This window comes from Pseudophryne corroboree, chromosome 3, assembly GCF_028390025.1.
Source record: "Pseudophryne corroboree isolate aPseCor3 chromosome 3, aPseCor3.hap2, whole genome shotgun sequence".
In the NCBI taxonomy this organism is placed as follows: domain Eukaryota; kingdom Metazoa; phylum Chordata; class Amphibia; order Anura; family Myobatrachidae; genus Pseudophryne; species Pseudophryne corroboree.
Window position 1 is genome coordinate 222,125,469 of NC_086446.1, and position 22,332 is coordinate 222,147,800.

Here is a 22,332-nt window from a genome sequence, read left to right on the forward strand (position 1 = left end):
CTTGGGCTTTACCATAGGCAGAGGTCTGATTAGGCCCCAATTGAATAAAGTTGATGCTATTCAAAACTGGCCTCGTCCAGTGAATAAAAAACAGGTAAGGGCTTTTTTGGGAATTACTGGGTACTATAGACGGTTTATTCCTAATTTTGCGACCACAGCGGTGCCGTTGTCAGACCTTACCAAAGGGAAGCAGTCAAATGTGGTGAAATGGAACCCTGATGCAGAAAAGGCGTTCCAAGCGTTAAAAGTGGCTTTGTGTTCACAACCGGTGTTGATAACACCAGATTTTTCAAAAGAATTTGTGGTACAGACAGATGCCTCAGAGGTAGGGATAGGTGCTGTGCTGTCCCAAACCAGAGATGGGGACGAACACCCTATCATTTATTTGAGTAGGAAACTCAATGAGCATGAAAAAAGGTATGCCATTGTGGAAAAGGAGGCTTTGGCCATTAAGTGGGCACTAGATACCTTGAGATATTACCTCTTGGGTAGACAATTCAGACTAGTGACAGACCATGCCCCTTTAAAATGGATGTATGTAAATAGAGGCAAGAATGCTCGTGTAACTAGATGGTTTCTAGCGTTGCAGGACTTTAAGTTTACTGTCGAACATAGACCGGGAACACAATTGGCCAACGCAGATGCATTGTCTCGCATCTTCTGTTTGGGGGCTACAAGTGTTCCGGCCCCTAGGTCGAAACAGGGGAGGGGGATATGTGACAAGAACACTGGGATAGTGTTTGAGGGCAGGTATATTTGTCCCAGGTTCTTGTCTTACATGTTTTAGAAAATGTTAACTTCTAGGAAAAATGCTTTTTGTTTTGTCTGAACCTTTTCAGTTTGCTGTAAAAGCTGGGTAAAGGCTCTGAGAGAGAGATAAGGCGAGTTCTAGACATTGGGCCCAGTTCGGGTCTTTGGCCTCACAGAGGGCTAATCAGGGTTTCAGCTGTGTAAGAGTGTTATAGTGCTTCTAACCTGATTAGTATGGGGAGACTGCCTGGGAAGGCTGGAGGATCTGTGTGTGAGAGACACGCTTTCTGATGCAAGTAAGCTATACAGTATGTACTGAAGAACTCTGTGTTTTGTTTAGTGACAGTTAGGAATATCTTATGTTTAGTTAGTGCCGGACAGGCAAGGTATTTTTATTTTTGGGTTTTGTTTTATTTTCTGTTTCAATAAAACTGGCCGGGGTCAGTTGTACCAGAAACTGGACTTGTGTTGTTCCTCAGCTGCTGCGTGCGGCCATATTCCCCAGGAAAAGGCGCCTTGCACCCCTACAGTGTTACAATATATATATATATACATATATATATACATATCTATATATGTACACATATATACCGTATATACACCTATATATATATATATATATATATATATATATATATATATATATACACATAGCATATTAAACATGCATATATATATCCATTTCAAGCTTCTCACACTCGCTTACAAAGCCCTCACCCACTCCTCTCCCATCTACATCTCTGACCTTATCTCCCTTTACACTCCCACCCGTCCTCTTCGCTCTGCTAATGCACGCCGATTCTCCTGCCTACTGATTACTTCCTCCCACTCCTACCTCCAAGATTTTTCACGTGCTGCTCCAATTCTCTGGAATTCCCTACCGCTCCCCCTCAGACTCTCCACCTCTCTACAAAACTTCAAACAGGCTCTCAAGACCCACTTCTTCACCAAACCCAGCCAAATCTCATCCTAACCCTCTGTTCTACGTTCTCTATGTACCCCATCTGTGTCACCTCTGTCTATCTATCCCTCCCCTTTAGAATGTAAGCTCTCACGAGCAGGGCCCTCTTCCCTCATGTGCTTATCCTTTGTCTTACTTTAATAATCTTCAACTGCATCAACTCCAGCAGTCTTCTGCCACCTGATACTTATTCCAGTGTCATCTGCTGATGTAACTATCTTTATTTACCCTGTACTTGTCCTATACTGTCATCAACTGTAAGTTGCTGTTTTCCTGTTTGATTATTTATGTACTCTGTAATTGGGCGCTGCGGAACCCTTGTGGCGCCATATAAAGGATAATAAATATATATATATATATACATATACATACAGTACAAGTATATATACGCATGTATATATATCATGTGTGTGTGTTTATATGTATGTATATACATGTGTATATATGTATGCACAAATTGCACATGGATATATATGTACTATAATTAAAATAAAGTAAACTTTTATGAAGCACTTACAAGTGCCACCAGGAAGAGAGCAGGCTGCAGAGGACGCTAGACAGCCATTAACAATACTCATGCAGCATTAAAAAAAAAAAAAAAAATTTTTTTTTTTTTTGGTGGAGGGGGGTTTCTGGGTACTCGGAAACCCCCCCTGGGTGCGCCACTGTAAAGAGACTTTTTCTGGATGAATACTGGAGTGATGGTTCTTGTGCAATATCCTTGCGAGTGTTAGCATTCACCTTTATATATGTATATTTCCAGAAAGATCGCACACATAAACACTTAAATAAATTTTCCCCTGTGTGTGCAGGGTCAGTCATAGTTAGTACAAAAAACTATCTAGACAATCCATTTCATGTAGCATTGCAGGGATTAGGACTAGCACACCTTTGTAAATTGCCAAAATTGTCAATTGGGGGAACAAAGCGCTTGACCCCATGTTACAGCATCCTAGGGACGTGCTAGGATGCTATAACATGGGGTCAAGAGCTTTGTTCCCCCCCAAATGACTGTGACATGCTGCAAGTCCTTTGTCATGTTGATGACTGCGTTCTACACTGCAATAAGAATGTGAATGAAATTATTTTTTGGCAATTTACAAAGGTGTTCTGGTCCTAATCCCTGCAATGCTACATGAAGTGAATTGTCTCGGTTGTATAAATATATAGTGAAATTAATATTTTATGTTCTCACCAACAGATTTATTGTTGATAAATCTGTTCATGTAAAAGTAGCAATCTTTTTCCAGACAACATAAAAAAAAGTTTTATTTTTAAATGCAGATGTATCCACATACACCTATCTTCAAACTGTCCTGTTTGGTGTGATAGCGACTTTGCCACTACGCCATGCCATATACCCTACAACATTAGGGATGGCCATTGACCAGAAGCCACAGAGAACTGCAAAGAACTGTTATTCTTCTATTATCCTCATCCTTGTGGATACGCATACCACCTGAAAGTGAGAGACACTGAAGCAGTAACACAAAGCCTGCCACTACAGAGAGAGAGAGAGAGAGAGAGAGAGAGAGAGAGAGAGAGAGAGAGAGAGAGAAGCCTGCTTGCCATGGAACTGCACCAGAAATGGGATTGGTTAGAGATTGGTACTAGCATTGTTTCTCTGTAAAGTATTTTACAGTGTTGCAGTGTTATTGTTAACCATTCCTTTAAAAATACTATAGCAGTGTTGTTGAGGATTGCACTAAGGCATATCTTAATATTCTTTGTTCAGATGTTTGCCTAGGTGTGAAATGAAGTTCCCATATACAGGGTACAGGAGGCAGGCAATAGGCTGTAAGGTTGCCAATGAGAAGAGTTGCTGCCATTAGCTCCAGGCAACATTTCCTGATGGCTGATGCAGGCCTGTGGACCAAATTTTGCACATTAGATTAACCCAGATATGGCTTTTTGGATCACACTTTGCACTAGATTTGGCTTCACTTCCCATTTGGCACCACTCCTCCCTGCATGTTAAACAGCTCTTCTAGTTATGCCATGCCGTTACCCTGTAGCGCCAAATGTCTTTACGTGCAACCTTTTCTGTTAAAATGCATCTTATTAGCAAAATGGTGCAAATAGGATGCACAAACAGCTTATGCTTATTAAAATGATATGCATGTATATTCTATGTGCGACCGCAGCTGTATCTGCATACGAAAGGAACGTTTGTGTTTTCATAGAAATTGGATCTCATTGGCCGGCAGCATGCCTGCGCATTGGCGCCAGGAATGGTAAATTGTGAATAACCCCCTAAGTCTGCCATGTAGTAAAACCGGTTACAACTAGTGATGAGCGGGTTCGGTTCGTCGGAATCCGAACCCCCCCGAACTTCACCCTTTTTACACGGGTCCGAGGCAGACTCGGATCCTCCCACCTTGCTCGGTTCACCCGAGCGCGCCCGAACGTCATCATCCCGCTGTCAGAATCTCGCGAGATTCGGATTCTATATTAAGCCGCGCATCGCCGCCATTTTTCACTCGTGCATGGGAAATTATAGTGAGAGGACGTGGATGGCGTCCTCTCACTTTGTTTCAGGGGGCTGCAGTGCAAATATCTTTATTCTGGGGACCAGCAGTATTATAGGAGGAGTACAGTGCAGAGTTTTGCTGACCAGTGACCACCAGTATTATACATTGTCTGCCTGAAAAACGCTCCATATCTGTGCTCAGTGTGCTGCATATATCTGTGCTCACACTGCTTTATTGTGGGGACTGGGGACCAGCAGTATTATATAGGAGGAGTACAGTGCAGAGTTTTGCTGACCAGTGACCACCAGTATATGTTGTCTGCCTGAAAAACGCTCCATATCTGTGCTCACACTGCTTTATTGTGGGGACTGGGGACCAGCAGTATTATATAGGAGGAGTACAGTGCAGAGTTTTGCTGACCAGTGACCACCAGTATTATACGTTGTCTGCCTGAAAAACGCTCCATATCTGTGCTCAGTGTGCTGCATATATCTGTGCTCACACTGCTTTATTGTGGGGACTGGGGACCAGCAGTATTATATAGGAGGAGTACAGTGCAGAGTTTTGCTGACCAGTGACCACCAATATACGTTGTCTGCCTGAAAAACGCTCCATATCTGTGCTCAGTGTGCTGCATATATCTGTGCTCACACTGCTTTATTGTGGGGACTGGGGACCAGCAGTATTATATAGGAGGAGTACAGTGCAGAGTTTTGCTGACCAGTGACCACCAGTATACGTTGTCTGCCTGAAAAACGCTCCATATCTGTGCTCAGTGTGCTGCATATATCTGTGCTCACACTGCTTTATTGTGGGGACTGGGGACCAGCAGTATTATATAGGAGGAGTACAGTGCAGAGTTTTGCTGACCAGTGACCACCAGTATTATACGTTTTCTGCCTGAAAAACGCTCCATATCTGTGCTCAGTGTGCTGCATATATCTGTGCTCACACTGCTTTATTGTGGGGACTGGGGACCAGCAGTATTATATAGGAGGAGTACAGTGCAGAGTTTTGCTGACCAGTGACCACCAGTATATGTTGTCTGCCTGAAAAACGCTCCATATCTGTGCTCAGTGTGCTGCATATATCTGTGCTCACACTGCTTTATTGTGGGGACTGGGGACCAGCAGTATTATATAGGAGGAGTACAGTGCAGAGTTTTGCTGACCAGTGACCACCAGTATACGTTGTCTGCCTGAAAAACGCTCCATATCTGTGCTCAGTGTGCAGCATATATCTGTGCTCACACTGCTTTATTGTGGGGACTGGGGACCAGCAGTATTATACAGGAGGAGTACAGTGCAGAGTTTTGCTGACCAGTGACCACCAGTATACGTTGTCTGCCTGAAAAACGCTCCATATCTGTGCTCACACTGCTTTATTGTGGGGACTGGGGACCAGCAGTATTATATAGGAGGAGTACAGTGCAGAGTTTTGCTGACCAGTGACCACCAGTATTATACGTTGTCTGCCTGAAAAAAGCTCCATATCTGTGCTCAGTGTGCTGCATATATCTGTGCTCACACTGCTTTATTGTGGGGACTGGGGACCAGCAGTATTATATAGGAGGAGTACAGTGCAGAGTTTTGCTGACCAGTGACCACCAGTATACGTTGTCTGCCTGAAAAACGCTCCATATCTGTGCTCAGTGTGCTGCAATATCTGTGCATACACTGCTTTATTGTGGGGACTGGGGACCAGCAGTATTATATAGGAGGAGTACAGTGCAGAGTTTTGCTGACCAGCGACCACCAGTATACGTTGTCTGCCTGAAAAACGCTCCATATCTGTGCTCAGTGTGCTGCATATATCTGTGCTCACACTGCTTTATTGTGGGGACTGGGGACCAGCAGTATTATATAGGAGGAGTACAGTGCAGAGTTTTGCTGACCAGTGACCACCAGTATTATACGTTGATCTATTACTGGCATATAATTCCACACATTAAAAAGTGGAGAACAAATATGTGGAAGGTAAAATAGGGAAAGATCAAGATCCACTTCCACCTCGTGCTGAAGCTGCTGCCACTAGTCATGGCCGAGATGATGAAATGCCATCAACGTCGTCTGCCAAGGCCGATGCACAATGTCATAGTAGAGAGCATGTAAAATCCCAAAAAATAAAGCTCAGTAAAATGACCCAAAAATCTAAATCAAAATCGTCTGAGGAGAAGCGTAAACTTGCCAATGTGCCATTTACGACACGGAGTGGCAAGGAATGGCTGAGGCCCTGGCCTATGTTCAAGGCTAGTGGTTCAGCTTCACCTGAGGATGGAAGCACTGATCCTCCTGCTAGAAAACTTAAAAGAGATAATAAGGCAAAAGCACAGCAAAGAACTGTGCTTTCTTCTAAATCACAAATCCCCAAGGAGAATCCAATTGTGTCGGTTGCGATGCCTGACCTTCCCAACACTGGACAGGAAGAGGTTGTGCCTTCCACCATTTGCACGCCCCCTGCAAGTGCTGGAAGGAGCACCCACAGTCCAGTTCCTGATAGTCAAATTGAAGAAGTCACTGTTGAAGTACACCAGGATGAGGATATGGGTGTTGCTGGCGCTGGAGAGGAAATTGACAAGGAGGATTCTGATGGTGAGGTGGTTTGTTTAAGTCAGGCACCCGGGGAGACACCTGTTGTCCGTGGGACGAATATGGCCATTGACATGCCTGGTCAAAATACAAAAAGAATCACCTCTTCAGTGTGGAATTATATCAACAGAAATGCGGACAACTGGTGTCAAGCCATGTGTTGCCTTTGTCAAGCTGTAATAAGTAGGGGTAAGGACGTTAACCACCTAGGAACATCCTCCCTTATACGTCAGCTGAACCGCATTCATCAGAAGTCAGTGACAAGTTCAAAAACTTTGGATGACAGCGGAAGCAGTCCACTGACCACTAAATCCCTTCCTCTTGTAACCAAGCTCCTGCAAACCACACCACCAACTCCCTCAGTGTCAATTTCCTCCTTAGACAGGTAAGCCAATAGTCCTGCAGGCCATGTCACTGGCAAGTCTGACGAGTCCTCTCCTGCCTGGGATTCCTCCGATGCATCCTTGAGTGTAATGCCTACTGCTGCTGGCGCTGCTGTTGTTGCTGCTGGGAGTCGATCGTCATCCCAGAGGGGAAGTCAGAAGACCACTTGTACTACTTCCAGTAAGCAATTGACTGTCCAACAGTCCTTTGCGAGGAAGATGAAATATCACAGCAGTCATCCTGCTGCAAAGCGGATAACTCAGGCCTTGGCAGCCTGGGTGGTGAGAAACGTGTTTCCGGTATCCACCGTTAATTCACAGGCAACTAGAGACTTGATTGAGGTACTGTGTCCCCGGTACCAAATACCATCTAGGTTCAATTTCTCTAGGCAGGAGATACCGAAAATGTACACAGACGTCAGAAAAAGAGTCACCAGTGTCCTAAAAAATGCAGTTGTACCCAATGTCCACTTAACCACGGACATGTGGACAAGTTGAGCAGGGCAGACTCAGGATTATATGACTGTTACAGCCCACTGGGTAGATGTATTGCCTCCCGCAGCAAGAACAGCAGCGGCGGCACCAGTAGCAGCATCTCGCAAACGCCAACTCGTTCCTAGGCAGGCTACGCTTTGTATCACCGCTTTCCATAAGAGGCACACAGCTGAAAACCTCTTACGGAAACTGAGGAACATCATCGCAGAATGGCTAACCCCAATTGGACTCTCCTGGGGATTTGTGACATCGGACAACGCCACCAATATTGTGCGTGCATTACATCTGGGCAAATTCCAGCACGTCCCATGTTTTGCACATACACATTGAATTTGGTGGTGCAGAATTATTTAAAAAACGACAGGGGCGTGCAAGAGATGCTGTCGGTGACCCGAAGAATTGCGGGCCACTTTCGGCATTCAGCCACCGCGTGCCGAAGACTGGAGCACCAGCAAACAGTCCTGAACCTGCCCTGCCATCATCTGAAGCAAGAGGTGGTAACGAGGTGGAATTCAACCCTCTATGTGCTTCAGAGGATGGAGGAGCAGCAAAAGGCCATTCAAGCCTATACATCTGCCTATGATATAGGCAAAGGAGGGGGAATGCACCTGACTCAAGCGCAGTGGAGAATGATTTCAACGTTGTGCAAGGTTCTGCAACCCTTTGAACTTGCCACACGTGAAGTCAGTTCAGACACTGCCAGCTTGAGTCAGGTCATTCCCCTCATCAGGCTTTTGCAGAAGAATCTGGAGACATTGAAGGAGGAGCTAAAACAGAGCGATTCCTCTAGGCATGTGGGACTTGTGGATGGAGCCCTTAATTCGCTTAACCAGGATTCACGGGTGGTCAATCTGTTGAAATCAGAGCACTACATTTTGGCCACCGTGCTCGATCCTAGATTTAAAACCTACGTTGTATCTCTCTTTCCGGCAGACACAAGTCTACAGAGGTACAAAGACCTGCTGGTGAGAAAATTGTCAAGTCAAGCGGAACGTGACCCGTCAACAGCTCCTCCTTCACATTCTCCCGCAAATGGAGGTGCGAGGAAAAGGCTAAGAATTCCGAGCCCACCCGCTGGTGGTGATGCAGGGCAGTCTGGAGCGAGTGCTGACATCTGGTCCGGACTGAAGGACCTGCCAACAATTACTGACATGTCGTCTACTGTCACTGCATATGATTCTGTCACCATTGAAAGAATTGTGGAGGATTATATGAGTGACCGCATCCAAGTAGGCATGTCAGGCAGTCCGTACATATAGTGGCCGGAAAAAGAGGCAATTTGGAGGCCCTTGCACAAACTGGCTTTATTTTACCTAAGTTGCCCCCCCTCCAGTGTGTACTCCGAAAGAGTGTTTAGTGCAGCCGCTCACCTTGTCAGCAATCGGCGTACGAGGTTACTTCCAGAAAATGTGGAGAAGATGATGTTCATCAAAATTAATTATAATCAATTCCTCCGTGGAGACATTCACCAGCAGCAATTGCCTCCAGAAAGTACACAGGGACCTGAGATGGTGGATTCCAGTGGGGACGAATTAATAATCTGTGAGGAGGGGGATGTACACAGTGAAAGGGGTGAGGAATCGGACGATGAGGAGGAGGTGGACATCTTGCCTCTGTAGAGCATAGGCGTGCACAGCACATTTTATTAGGGGGTGCACCATTGGAGGGGCGTGTCTAGCACCGCCTTTTGGGCATGTCTAGCACCATCTATTGATGGTCAACGCAATATAAAATATCCACCCTTGTACCAATCCTAATAATACAGATGGATTGTCAGATGTTGTGGTGTGCACCAAACAAACACTCCTGATGGCACTCACTGCAATTACAGTGTTCCTCCTCAGCCTGGTCTGACTCCCCCTCTCTTTCCCCTGCAAGCTCCAGCAGCTTACTTACAAGTCAGTAACTCACTGACACTGACAGTCGCAGACTAGTACTGCTGCTGCTGGAAAAACGAGTGATGTGTCAATGCTGCTGCTGACCGCCTGCCAGTATTGAATTTGTCTACCTAAGAGAGAGGTGGGTGTGTGGCGGGTGGGCGTGCGAGCAGCATGACGTCATCACGTCACATCACGCAGTTTTTCTACATGGAGATGGAGCCGGGAGTTTGAAAGCCGGTGGCAGTGGCACCCTTGATTAACCCAGGCGTCTGGTCAGTAATGCAGTCCTGATAGGGTGCAACGCAGAGGGGACAGTAATCAGCCTGCTCGGCGATCGCTGCATCAGGGTTGTGAGATTGGGGTGCCGGACATTAGGGGGTGCCTGTGCGCACCAGGCACCCCCCCTGCGCACACCTATGCTGTAGAGCCAGTTTGTGCAAGGAGAGATTGATTGCTTCTTTTTTGGTGGGGGCCCAAACCAACCAGTCATTTCAGTCACAGTCGTGTGGCAGACCCTGTCGCTGAAATGATGGGTTCGTTAAAGTGTGCATGTCCTGTTTATACAACATAAGGGTGGGTGGGAGGGCCCAAGGACAATTCCATCTTGCACCTCTTTTTTCTTTCATTTTTCTTTGCATCATGTGCTGTTTGGGGACTATTTTTTTGAAGTGCGATCCTGCCTGACACTGCAGTGCCACTCCAAGATGGGCCAGGTGTTTGTGTCGGCCACTTGTGTCGCTTAGCTTAGTCACACAGCTACCTCATTGCACCTCTTTTTTTCTTTGCATCATGTGCTGTTTGGGGACTATTTGTTTGAAGTGGCATCCTGTCTGACACTGCAGTGCCACTCCTACATGGGCCAGGTGTTTGTGTCGGCCACTTGGGTCGCTTAGCTTAGTCATCCAGCGACCTTGGTGCAAATTGTAGGACTAAAAATAATATTGTGAGGTGTGAGGTGTTCAGAATAGACTGAAAATGAGTGGAAATTATGGTTATTGAGGTTAATATTGGATCAAAATGACCCCCAAATTCTATGATTTAAGCTGTTTTTGAGGGTTTTTTGTAAAAAAACACCTGAATCCAAAACACACCCGAATCAGACAAAAAAATTTCAGGGAGGTTTTGCCAAAACGCCTCCGAATCCAAAACACGGCCGCGGAACCAAAACTAAAACACAAAACCCGAAAAATTTCCGGCGCACATCACTAGTTACAACATATATTGATTAACATAGTGATTTGCCATTTTTGTTCTCAACTCCAGTCCTCAAGTGCCCTCAACAGGTCATGTTTTCTATAATTATGCAAAGTGAGTTCTTATATTGCTGGTTCAGTACTTATCCCACCTGTTTCCGCAGATAGAAATACTGAAAACACAACCTGTCTGAATTACTTGAGGATTAAAGCATCGGTGTGTGGGGAACACAATATTTTACATACAGGTGTCTACCAAGCTTTGCGGGGAAGGGGGGGGGGGGGGATGTTTGCTTCTCCTCATGAGAAAAGCTGGCTATGTCACTGAGGAGAATTGCGGTTATAAGACCGGCAGTCACAATACCAAAACCAGGATTCCGAATCCTCAATCCAACTCGTGGGTGTCCATAACACCCATAGAGTGAGAATAGAACATGTGGCGAGTGCAGCGAGCCCGCAAGGAGCATCGTTGTGCTCGCCCGCCATCTCACAGCCGGATTGGTTTGGTGGAAACCGCAGTCACACAAACCCAACCCACTGAGAGAGCCTCGTATATTATGTGCGCTCTCCCTCTGAACAGGCATATAGTTATTTAGAACACAAAGTATGCAATAAACAAGATGCACTAACAGACATTGTGGGAGGTACGGTTTTACCAGACAGGAACTTTGTTTAGACGTGGAACATTAGGCAAAAAAAAAAAGTTAGTACAGTATATGGATATTTCACAAATATAATAAATGTGTCCTATTGACATAAGGCAAAGGAATTAGTCGCATACATTTTGTATAGTGCATTTCAACTTCAGGGAAAGGGACTATAAATGTCATCATGTGGCTAAGATTTATGAAAAATGTTTTCTCCTCATGTAACTTACAGCATGAGACATGGACTTCTGGACATAAAAAAAAAAAACCCAGCCATCTGAGAATGAGAAGTGGTTCTGTGGCAGTTTTAACAATTGTGGAGTTGGATGTGGAAAAGTACAAAATGATCAAATAAATTGCCCGGGAGGTGTTGAAGCAACACTGCATCTATTACATCTCAATTAGAAAATGCTTGCTGTATGAGCAATGCTTTCCTGAAATTACTATGTGAATTGTTGTACCTAGCTGTTGGGAGGAGTCATCTGGGTTATAAAGGAGCGCACACTGCAGCATGAACATACCAGATTACAGGGAAACTCAGCTTCTTACTGCCAGAAACCACACTGACGAATCATGTCTGGCTTTCTGGACAAAGCACAGCAAAAAGCCCAACAGACAGCCCAGGAAACAGGTAAGAAATGCACTAACAGTGCTTATACAAATTGTTTCATCTCTAAGGGGATATTTATCAAAGCTCGGAGAGGGATAAAGTTGTGTGAGATAAAGTTCTAATCAGCTGTTACCTTACATGTTATAGACTGGGTTTGAAAAATTACAGAAGCTGTTTGGTTGGTACTTTATTTCTTTAAATTTTATCGTTCTACAAGCTTTAATACCCCTCTTAGTATATAGTTACATTATAACCTACAATAAGAAAACAAACCCAGATACAGTGAATATTTTCAAATACTGATATCTATCTATATCTATATATATATCCTGGTGTGGTGCCCGGCACTCCTGGTCCTTAATGCTCATTAGCCTGGGTGCCCTCCGTAGTAATATAATAGCAGCAGACAAAGAAAAGGCGTCACTCCAGGGCTTGTAAAGTGCAATAATTGCAGTGTATTTGAACAAATCACAAGTCCAATGTTTCGGGGCCCGTAGCCCCATTCACACCTTGACAAAGGGGCTACGGGCCCCGAAACGTTGGACTTGTGATTTGTTTAAATACACTGCAATTATTGCACTTTACAAGCCCTGGAGTGACGCCTTTTCTTTGTCTGCTGCTATCTATCTATATATATATATATATATATATATTATATATATATATATTTATATTTATATTATCTCCACACACACGTGTGCAAAATGTTCATCTTAGTCATACAAAAATTGTAGAATGGATTATTTTCCCTTGAATCATGCTCTGTTCGGGTACCGTAGTCTATTCACAGGCAAAACGTAGGTGAAAATGATGCTAGATGGACATAAACAGAATGTGGACCTGTAGCCAATGGGCAATTTTCTGGACTTCATTGAACCAAGAAAAGACAAGATTGAAAGGCTCCTGCTGTCATTTGTTGACCTTGACAAAAATAGATGCCTTTGAGCTTTAAACTTTTGGGTGTTGCCATTCATGTTAGCTCTTTTTTCACATTTGCATGTAATACATAAACATCAACATTACTAGTAACAGATGCCAATTAGTACATACAAGCTACACACGTTTGTGTTGTAAGTAACCTAAAGGTGAAAGTCATAACTTATTGTGACTATGCACACATTGTGTATATTGCACCGAATATAGCTATTGTGTAGCAAGACAATGTGCAACAATGCACTACCTTAAAAGCTAGGCAGTCATCATTTCACTTCTGTGCACAGTGTTTAGGGAAGAAAGAATCCCTACAGATGTGTCCACATAAACTTTAGCTCAAAGATACAGCACTTGGCGCATCTAAATCACAAAGTCCGTGACTCGCCACATGGGACTATTTGGCACGCCACGGACTTTGCAGCTTAGCTGCACCAAGCATTTTTTCCTTTAATTACGTGTCTTAGTTGCATACTGGTGCTACAAAACGTACATTTTAAGGGTATAGTGACTACTGGGGCTGCATTACTTGTACTTCTGTTTGCGACCTTAGTTGCAAATCATGTAAAAAAAGAGGCGAACAAATTCAAACACGTGTGCAGTTGTACCAGGACTCCCAGTGCACAATATGCTTGTGCACATTTTATACCAATTCCTTTTCAACAAAAGTGCTAAACTAGTATCATTGGTAGACAATGAATGACTTTGTATGTCAATTTAGGACGTGGCATGCGAAGTATCTTGCGCAATATGGCAAAAAAAAAAAAAAGCTACGTGAATGAGGACACATCTGTATGCGCCAGGCCATATTCACTATTTAAGCCAGGCATTCCCAACCTCGGTCCTCAAAGCACACTGACAGTGCAGGTTTTAGTGATATCCATGCTTCAGCACACATAGTTAAATCAAGATAACGGCATTACTGATTAAGTCACCTGTGCTCAAGCCTGGATTTTACTAAAACCTGGACTGTTAGTGTGCCTTAAGGATTGACATTGGGAATGCCTGATTTAAGCACTATCAGCTATACACCTCACAATATGATGTTTAGCATACTTCCAAACATCTGAGAGAGTAATGGCAGAACCCTCCCCCGCAACCCCCCACAAAAAAAGAAGAGGTGCATGACCTTGCTCCCCCCCTTCCCTGTGTAGATGGCGATGCCGCACTCTATCAGAAATCTCCCCTATGTGGGATATGTGTTTAGAAGTACGTTGTATGGATGCAGCTGTAAGAAGAACCTCTGATACCCCTTTTGCTTGCTTCACATTTTTATAAAGCAAGAGCCACTGAAATAGCCAAAGCCCTTATTCATACACTGCATCTTGTCAGATATGATGACACTAAGATGGGGGTATGCTGACCACATACCTATAGATGGAAAATAAATACACATAGCCACAGCAATCTGTGCAGCAGGCCCCAGCCCAAACAGTTGCATGGAAAAGCACTATAATACCCCGTTCACACTGCACAAATAACCCAGTATCGACTAGTATATTGCCGGGCCGACACGTGTCACTGCAAAATTCCCGGGTCACCTGGCCTGGAAATTCAACCCGGGAATAAAGAATGGTTATTCCCAGGTTATTACCGGGTCAGGCGCAGTGTGAATGGGTTACCCGGGTCGATGCAACCCGGTAACCCGTTCACAGCATAGGGAGAGGCAGCGCGGAGATGATCTTATCTACAGGGCTGCCGCCCCCAAGGTCCCCAGCCCCTGGATGGCAACCAAAGCATGTTCTCAGGGTCCAATGCCGGGTCGCACCCAGGAAGGACCAGTTTCCAAATCCAGGATGCGACCTGGTAATTGCAATCTGAACGAGGTATTAAGACATTAACCTTTTTTTTTTTTCTCCCCCAGTCAAACAAGGAGAACAAGTAGTCCAGGACTGTGTTGATAAAGGCAAAGAAGCAGGTCAAGAAGGTAGGTTTATACCAAATATCCGAAATGAGAAGATAGTTTGCTTTTTTTTTTTTTTTAACATGAAACGGCTCCCAAATCTAATGTTCAAACACAAGGCCAATTTGTCTAAATATCACACACTGAAGTTTTACACAAAATTGCTTGATTCCGAAGCAGAGGTAACCATTACAGATGTCCTCATGTTGGCAGCTTGCCACCTTAGATAGTGTTAGGAATTATCAACTGTATAAAGAAAAAAAAAATGTTTCATAAATTTACCTCTTTATCTGACTATTGTATTTAAAAGGTCACATTCTACCTTATTAGAGAAATTGGTTTACCATCTATTTTTGGATTAGGGTCAATCCAGACGAAGTGGTCTAACACAGGATGCTTGACCACAATTTTTTTGTTGGACACAAATCTCATACTTCAGCAACAAATGGCTAGTTCAGAGGTTCCCAAACTCAGCACCTAACTCAGACCTATTCGCAACAGCAAAATGCCTCTAATGGGCAAAACCTTGGTGGTCATTCCGAGTTGTTCGCTCGTTGCGGATTTTCGCTATATTGCGATTAGTTGCTTACTGCGCATGCGCAAGGTTCGCAGAGCGCATGCGCTTAGTTATTTTACTCAAAAGTTAGGTATTTTACTCACGGCATAACGAGGATTTTTCATCGTTCTGGTGATCGTACTGTGATTGACAGGAAGTGGGTGTTTCTGGGCGTAAACTGGCCGTTTTCTGGGCGTGTGCGTAAAAACGCTTGCGTTTCTGGGAAAAATGCGGGAGTGTCTGTAGAAACGGGGGAGAGTCTGGGCGAACGCTGGGTGTGTTTGTGACGTCAAACCAGGAACGAAACTGACTGAACTGATCACAGTGTAGGAGTAAGTCTCGAGCTACTCAGAAACTGCTAAGAAATTTCTATTCGCAATTGTGCTAATCTTTCATTCGCAATTCTGCTAAGCTAAGATACACTCCCAGAGGGCGGCGGCTTAGCGTGTGCAATGCTGCTAAAAGCAGCTAGCGAGCGAACAACTCGGAATGAGGGCCCATGTGCAGTGCAGGTGGGCCAGATAGAGAGAGTTAGATTTGGGTAGGGTATGTTCAATCAAATTGCAGTGTACAAATAAAGCAACCAGTATTTACCATGCACAGAAACAAAATAACCCACCCAAATCTAACTCTCTCTGCACATGTTGTAACATACCGCCTATCAGAATCCCGGATGTCGCAATACCAACGTCAGGATCCCGATTGGGGTACTATACCGCCGCCAGAATACCAGTGAGGTAGGCGATTCCCCCTCTATGGGTGTCCACAACACCCATAGAGGGAGAATAGAACCTGTGCCACTGAGCCCGCAAGGGGCTACACTGCACTCGCCCCCCTGCCGGCATATTGGCGCACGGGATGCCAATGTCGGTATCCTGACATTCAGTATCCCGTGCGGCGGTATCATATACTGATCCTGTTATATCTGCCCCAAGTGCAGTGCACATGGTTTTGCCCATTAGAGAAAGATTTTGCTTTTGCTTTCAGGTCTGAATTAGGCCCTCAGTCCTTGAGGCATACAAACAGGTTTTAAAGTATATCCATGCTTGCCCATAGGTGACAATTAGTATCTCAGTCAATTTGATTTATCCATCTGTGCTGAGCTATGGATATCTTTAAAACCTACACTGTAAGGCTGGGTACCCACTTGATGATGTGTACCCAGCCCGACATCACTGCCAATGAGAAGCGGCATGTAGTAAGTGCAGGGGGGGTTAAGGAGCCTTCTGTCATTCTGCAGCATGTCTCAGGGCCAACAGGGGATGTCATTAACAACCCATGTGAGTGCGCATATTATGGGTACACACTAGACCAGGCATTCCCAACTTCAGTCCATAAGGCACACTAACAGCGCAGGTTTTAGTGATATCCAGTCTTCAGCACAGATGGTTAAATCAAAATTTCTGAGCCACTAATTAAGTCACCTGTGCTCAAGCATGGGTATAACTAAAACCTGGACTGTTAGTGTGCCTTAAGGACTGAGGGTGGGAATGCTTGCACTAGACCAGGGGTGGCCAACCAGTCAGTGGCAAAGAGCCAGAAAAGATCTGTAGTCAAGGGCAAGAGCCACATCATGCGCGCACCTTCGGAGCATGAGCAAAAATGGGGGCAAGGCATAGTTGTAACAAAGCCACACCCCATTTTTATGCGCACACCTTTCGGTTTGACGTTTGTAGGAGTATGACCTTGTGTCATAACCCCATTTTTAGTCATGATGTACAGTGCCACACCAAAAAATGGGTGCCCCCACAGTGCCAGATACATATATTCCTCCACAGTGCCATATATATATATATATATATATAAGTCTCCATAGTGCCAGATTTGCCCCCACTGCCTGATACAGATCTCCCCAGGGCCACATGCGCCCTCAGCAGTGCCGTAACTAGGCATTTTGGCGCTGTGTGCAAGAAACGGCATTGGCACCCCCCCCCCCCCCCCGTGCAAGATAGGGGCAGTGCGTGCCGTAGGCGCTCGTAAAATATATAGGGGCGTGGCTTCATGGGGAAGGGGCGTGGCCACAAAATAATACCAATTCATACTACGGTGCACAGTAGTCTCGATTATTCAAATTACGCTGCACAGTAGCGCCACTACACCGGGTAGAGCCCTTTTTACACATTACGGCAGACAGCGTCCCCCTTTTTACACATTACGGCAGACAGCATCCCCCTTTTTACACATTACGGCAGACAGAAGGGAGGGGGACTGGACCTGCAGCAGCACAGTGTAATTGCCGGCGGCGCCGCTGCAGCCGTCCCCTCTCCTTCCGCATTGGCTGGCCGCCGCTGTGAATGCTGGGATGAGGGAAGCGCATCCCAGCATTCACAGCAGCGCCGGGCAGCCAATGCGGAAGGAGAGGGGACTGCTGCAGTAGCGCCACTACCAATTACATAGCGCTGCTGCGGCTCCAGTCTCCCTCCATTCTCCTCCTCCCCTGCCTCCAGCGCTGCTGCTCTCCTCCCCTGCCTCCGGCTTCTCCAGCGCGGCGCACACAGCAGAGGCAGCTTGTAATAAGTCAATTTGACTCATTACAAGCCGCTGGCCGTTGCGCCCTCAGGGCGACTGCGCTGTTTGCAAGGCACGCCTGGCACACACGTAGTTATGGCGTTGGCCCCCGTGCCAGATATGGCCCCAGTGCCAGATATGCCCCCACTGCTAGCTACACATCTCCCCAGTGCCAGATATGCCCCCAGTGCCAGATATGCCCCCACTGTCAGCTACACGTCTCCCCAATGCCAGATATGCCCCCAGTGCCAGATACATGTCCCCCTAGTGCCAGATATGCCCCCAGTGCCAGAAACACATGTCCCCTCAGTGCCAGATATCCCGCCAGTGCCAGATACACGTCCCCCCAGTGCCAGATATGCCCCCACTGCCAGCTACATGTCATCCCAGTGCCAGATAATCCCCCAGTGTAAGATACACATGTCCCCACACTGCGCCCCCCCCCAAGTGCTGCTCACCGCTGCGCTGCTGCTCTGCTCAGTCTGCTGCTTGTGCGGGGAGGATAGTGCAGCGTGCGCCTCTCCTGCCCCTCAGTCTCTACTCTCCAGCGGCGTTGATTCTCTCTAATTATCCGCCGGTCCATGAGCCAGAGTTCGCGGACCAGCAGCTAAGACTCCTGATTGGCTGCCGGTCCATAAGCTCTGACTGGCTCACGGACCGGCACCGGGCACTGCAGACTAGGGCAGCGGGAGGTGCTGCAGGAGCTTACGAGCCGCATGTGGAGATAGAAAGAGCTGCATGCGGCTCAAGAGCCACGGGTTGGCCACCGATGCACTAGACGATGTACCCAATATGTTGCTCCAATCCGCGGGACTGGGCAACATATCGTCTTGTGTGTACACAGCTTAAGGGTGCATTGAGGACAGAGTTTGGGGACCACTGGACTAGTTTATACGTACCTCCCCCCAAAAAAAATCCCCCCAAAAAACCTGAAACTTTTGATTTCTTTCCAAGCTAAGATAGTAGCACCCTTAAAAGTCATAATTTCACAAATATTTTATTCTGGTTGAACCCCGTTTTCAGTCATTAAAAAGGGAAATCAGGTAATCATTGCAGCGCAAACTTTGCTGAGAACCATGGCTTTGCCAGCTCCAAGTCCTTAGATATTTGCATTTGCGTAAACGCCTACAAACATGAAAATCACAATGGGTAAAAGCTATATTGGCAATGTTAATCAAGAATTCAACATTAAATGCAATACATAAAATAGGGAGGTAGTTACGTGACTGGCGTCATCAGACCACCGGTCACACCGACCCCGGAATCCCACCCCCTTACAGTCCCGACAGTCTGCAAGCCCACTTACAGGGATTATTCCCACTTGAGTGGAAATATAACATACCCCCCCAAACACGCCCCCACCAGGTATCTAACAGCCGGGATCCCTGCGTCGCTCACACATACCCAACCCCTAAAAAAATATTTTTATATATAATTTATTTATATTTTTATATTTTTGCATTGCCATTTTCAGATGCATATCTTATTATATAAATCTGTGTGGTATCCTGTTTTTTTTTGCTGTATTGGAAAAGTGGATTCATGCCAAAGAACCGTGCCATTTTGGGAAGGCTTGTTGTTTCAGGAGTAAGCAAGCCATTCTGCAAATTTAAAAATAAATAAATAAAAAAAGTATACTTTGTGTGGGTACTGTAGAAACTGATATGTAAATTAGACTGATTAGCCCAAAAAGCATCAGCACAGGGATGAGAACAACATCAGTAGGCAAAGTACAGTAGGTAGAATCTCTCAAATTACTGTATTCTCCGCTAAATTACATGTAGCAACTAAAAATAGATATGTTAATCTACTGTATGACACTTGAGCGCTATGTTACTAGTGGCACCTGTCAAAAAAACAGTATGTTTACAGCCCTAAAACTGGATGCCCACTCACATGCTCCAAAAAGGGCTGTAAACATACTGTTTTTTTTTACATTTTTTTTTTCCCCACAGGTGCCACTAGTAACATAGGGGCAGATGTATTAACCTGGAGAAGGCATAAGGAAGTGATAAACCAGTGATATGTGCAAGGTGATAAAGGCACCAGCCAATCAGATCCTAACTGTTCGTTTACATATTGGAGCTGATTGGCTGGTGTGTGTATCACCTTGCACATATCACTGGTTTATCACTTCCTTATGCCTTCTCCAGGTTAATACATCTGCCCCATAGTGCTCAATTTTCATACAGTAGGTAGAATCTCTAGCCACTTGCCTACAATTGCTGTGATAGCAACAGCTCTAGATGTACCACATCAATTCAGGAACCCTTGGCTTTGTGATAGAAGGGTCTCCACCAAGTGCTCGACTTTCCATCCACAGTCCAACATACGTAGACATTAACAGCCCTTAGTGTGTAAGGCAGGAAAAGAGAAAGTAAGGTCAATGAAGCCAGGTGATCTCAGAATAGCACTGCATAAAATAAGTTTTTGGATACTATGAAACCAGTTTGCTTTTATTCAACAGTGATTGACCAAGGATGTCAAGCTGCTCAAAAGACGTGTGACCAAGTGAGTGGACAGATCAAAGACAAGATCCCTGGTGGCTGGTCAAAATAACTAAGAAATAATAAACCCTTAAGGAAAATATAGGTTATTGACTTAACTGAAAGTAATCTATTCCAACTAATAAATACTGTATGTTGTTTGTCATGAAGCATTTTATTATACGAGCAAGTTGGTATGCATAAAACTACTTACATGATCCTACAGTTGTTGTCTATGTATTTAACATTTAGAAGACTGGGAGGTTTACAGCAAAATTCCACCCTTCAATTAAGTGTGTTCCACACTTAATTGAAGGAGAGGAACGATGTACAAGACAGTGTGCATTATTCACAGTGTGGCTCACATCAAGTCCTCTTAATTAAACTAAACAGTTACACATGACCACACCCTTTAATAACAGGCAACATTAATAAAGCGTCTGCCCTCTCTGGCAGTACACAGAATCAATTTGCAAAAATTAGAAGCAATTGCATTTACAAGTCAATGTTTCTAATTTTACTGTAAACCCCTTATTGAAAAGTCACATAAAGCAACATCCATTTTCAACGGCTCAATTTGTAAGAATAGTAGAGTTTGAGTCAAAGGGTCTAAAAAGCCGTTTTGAATTACTAGAAAAAAAAGGAAGAATGAGAAATTAACCAAAGCAAAGGCATGTGTCCAATCACAGCTATGAAAACCACCTCTGGTCTGGAAGACTTTAAGCAGCTCATTGAGAGATTCAAAGTATTTAGCGATTTTGTCAGATTTAAGAACTGTGCTCATTTACAGAATTCTAATTCAGTTTACCTTTTGAACAAAAAGAAAGGAGAAAAAGCTGTAGCATGGTCACAAACTAAGCCACAAAATATGCACAGCTGAAATCAAGTGAGTAACCCCATCTTCAACATTTATTAGCGTTTCATATACAAGTAATCTCTAGAACAGAATTAACTGGTTGTTTGTAGAATTTACTTTAAGCTGAAGCCACATAGGGAGTGTCCAACATGTTAGAATGGGTGCCAGCGCAGAGCAAAATCACACTCATCTAAGGATTAGACTGGGAATTACCTAAATGCAGCGCTTAAAGTGGTCCTAGAGAGGTGATGGAACTCACCCCCTCCCCAAGGAGAAAAAGTAATAAAGTTATTGCGCGCCGTAGGCTGCAAAAAATGGGGTGTGGTCTCAAAAAAGAAAGGGGCGTGGTCTCAAAAAATAAATGGGCATGGTCACACAACAGTAATAATGCCCACAGTAGTAGCACCCCGTAATACACATAATGTCCACAGCAGTAGCGCCCCTTATACAATGCCCACAGTAGTAGTGCTCCTTATGCAATGTCCACTGTACTGGTAGTGCCCACAGTGGAAGTGCCCCTTATATAGAACCCATAGTAGTGGTGCCCCTTATGCAATGCCTGCAATAGTAGTGCCCCTTATGTCCCCAGGAGTGATGCCCCTTATGAAATGCCCCCTTTACAATGCCCTCAATAGAAATGCCCCCAGTAGCTTGCCCCCTTGTAGTTTGCCCCCAGTAGTTTGCCCACAATAGTAATGTCCCCCAGTAGTAATGCCCCCCCAGTAGTTTGCCCACAGTAGTAATGCCCCCCCAGTAGTAATGCCCCAGGAGTAATGCCCACCCCCAGTAGTTTGCCCACAGTAGTAATGCCCCCAGTAGTTTTCCCACAGTAGTAAAGCCCCCAGTAGTATTGCCTCCCAATAGAAGCGCCGCTACACATAGGGAAATAAATAAAATAAAATAAAAATCACCATACTCACCGCTCCCCGCTCCCAGACCGCTGCAGTCCTTCCTTCCGGCACCCGCTCCTCAGCACTATGAGAGAGACGTCACGACGTCCCTCCCATAGCGCACAGTGACAGAGCCGGAGGCAGAAGCTCAGTACTGAGCTCCTGTCTGCGGCTGCAGAGAGAGAGCCGGCGCCCGCTGGTAACACAATCTCAGCGGGCACCCGG

At 45.2% G+C, this 22,332-nt stretch overlaps 1 long non-coding RNA gene across 1 annotated transcript; it reads left to right on the top strand.

Moving 5' to 3' along the window:
• The first annotated feature begins 1,031 nt into the window (after positions 1-1,031).
• On the top strand, positions 1,032-20,584 carry LOC135057628 (uncharacterized). Its single transcript, XR_010244249.1, has 4 exons — positions 1,032-1,046; positions 11,601-11,999; positions 14,773-14,835; positions 20,343-20,584. It is a non-coding gene; the product is annotated as an uncharacterized LOC135057628 (long non-coding RNA).
• Positions 20,585-22,332: the final 1,748 nt, after the last annotated feature.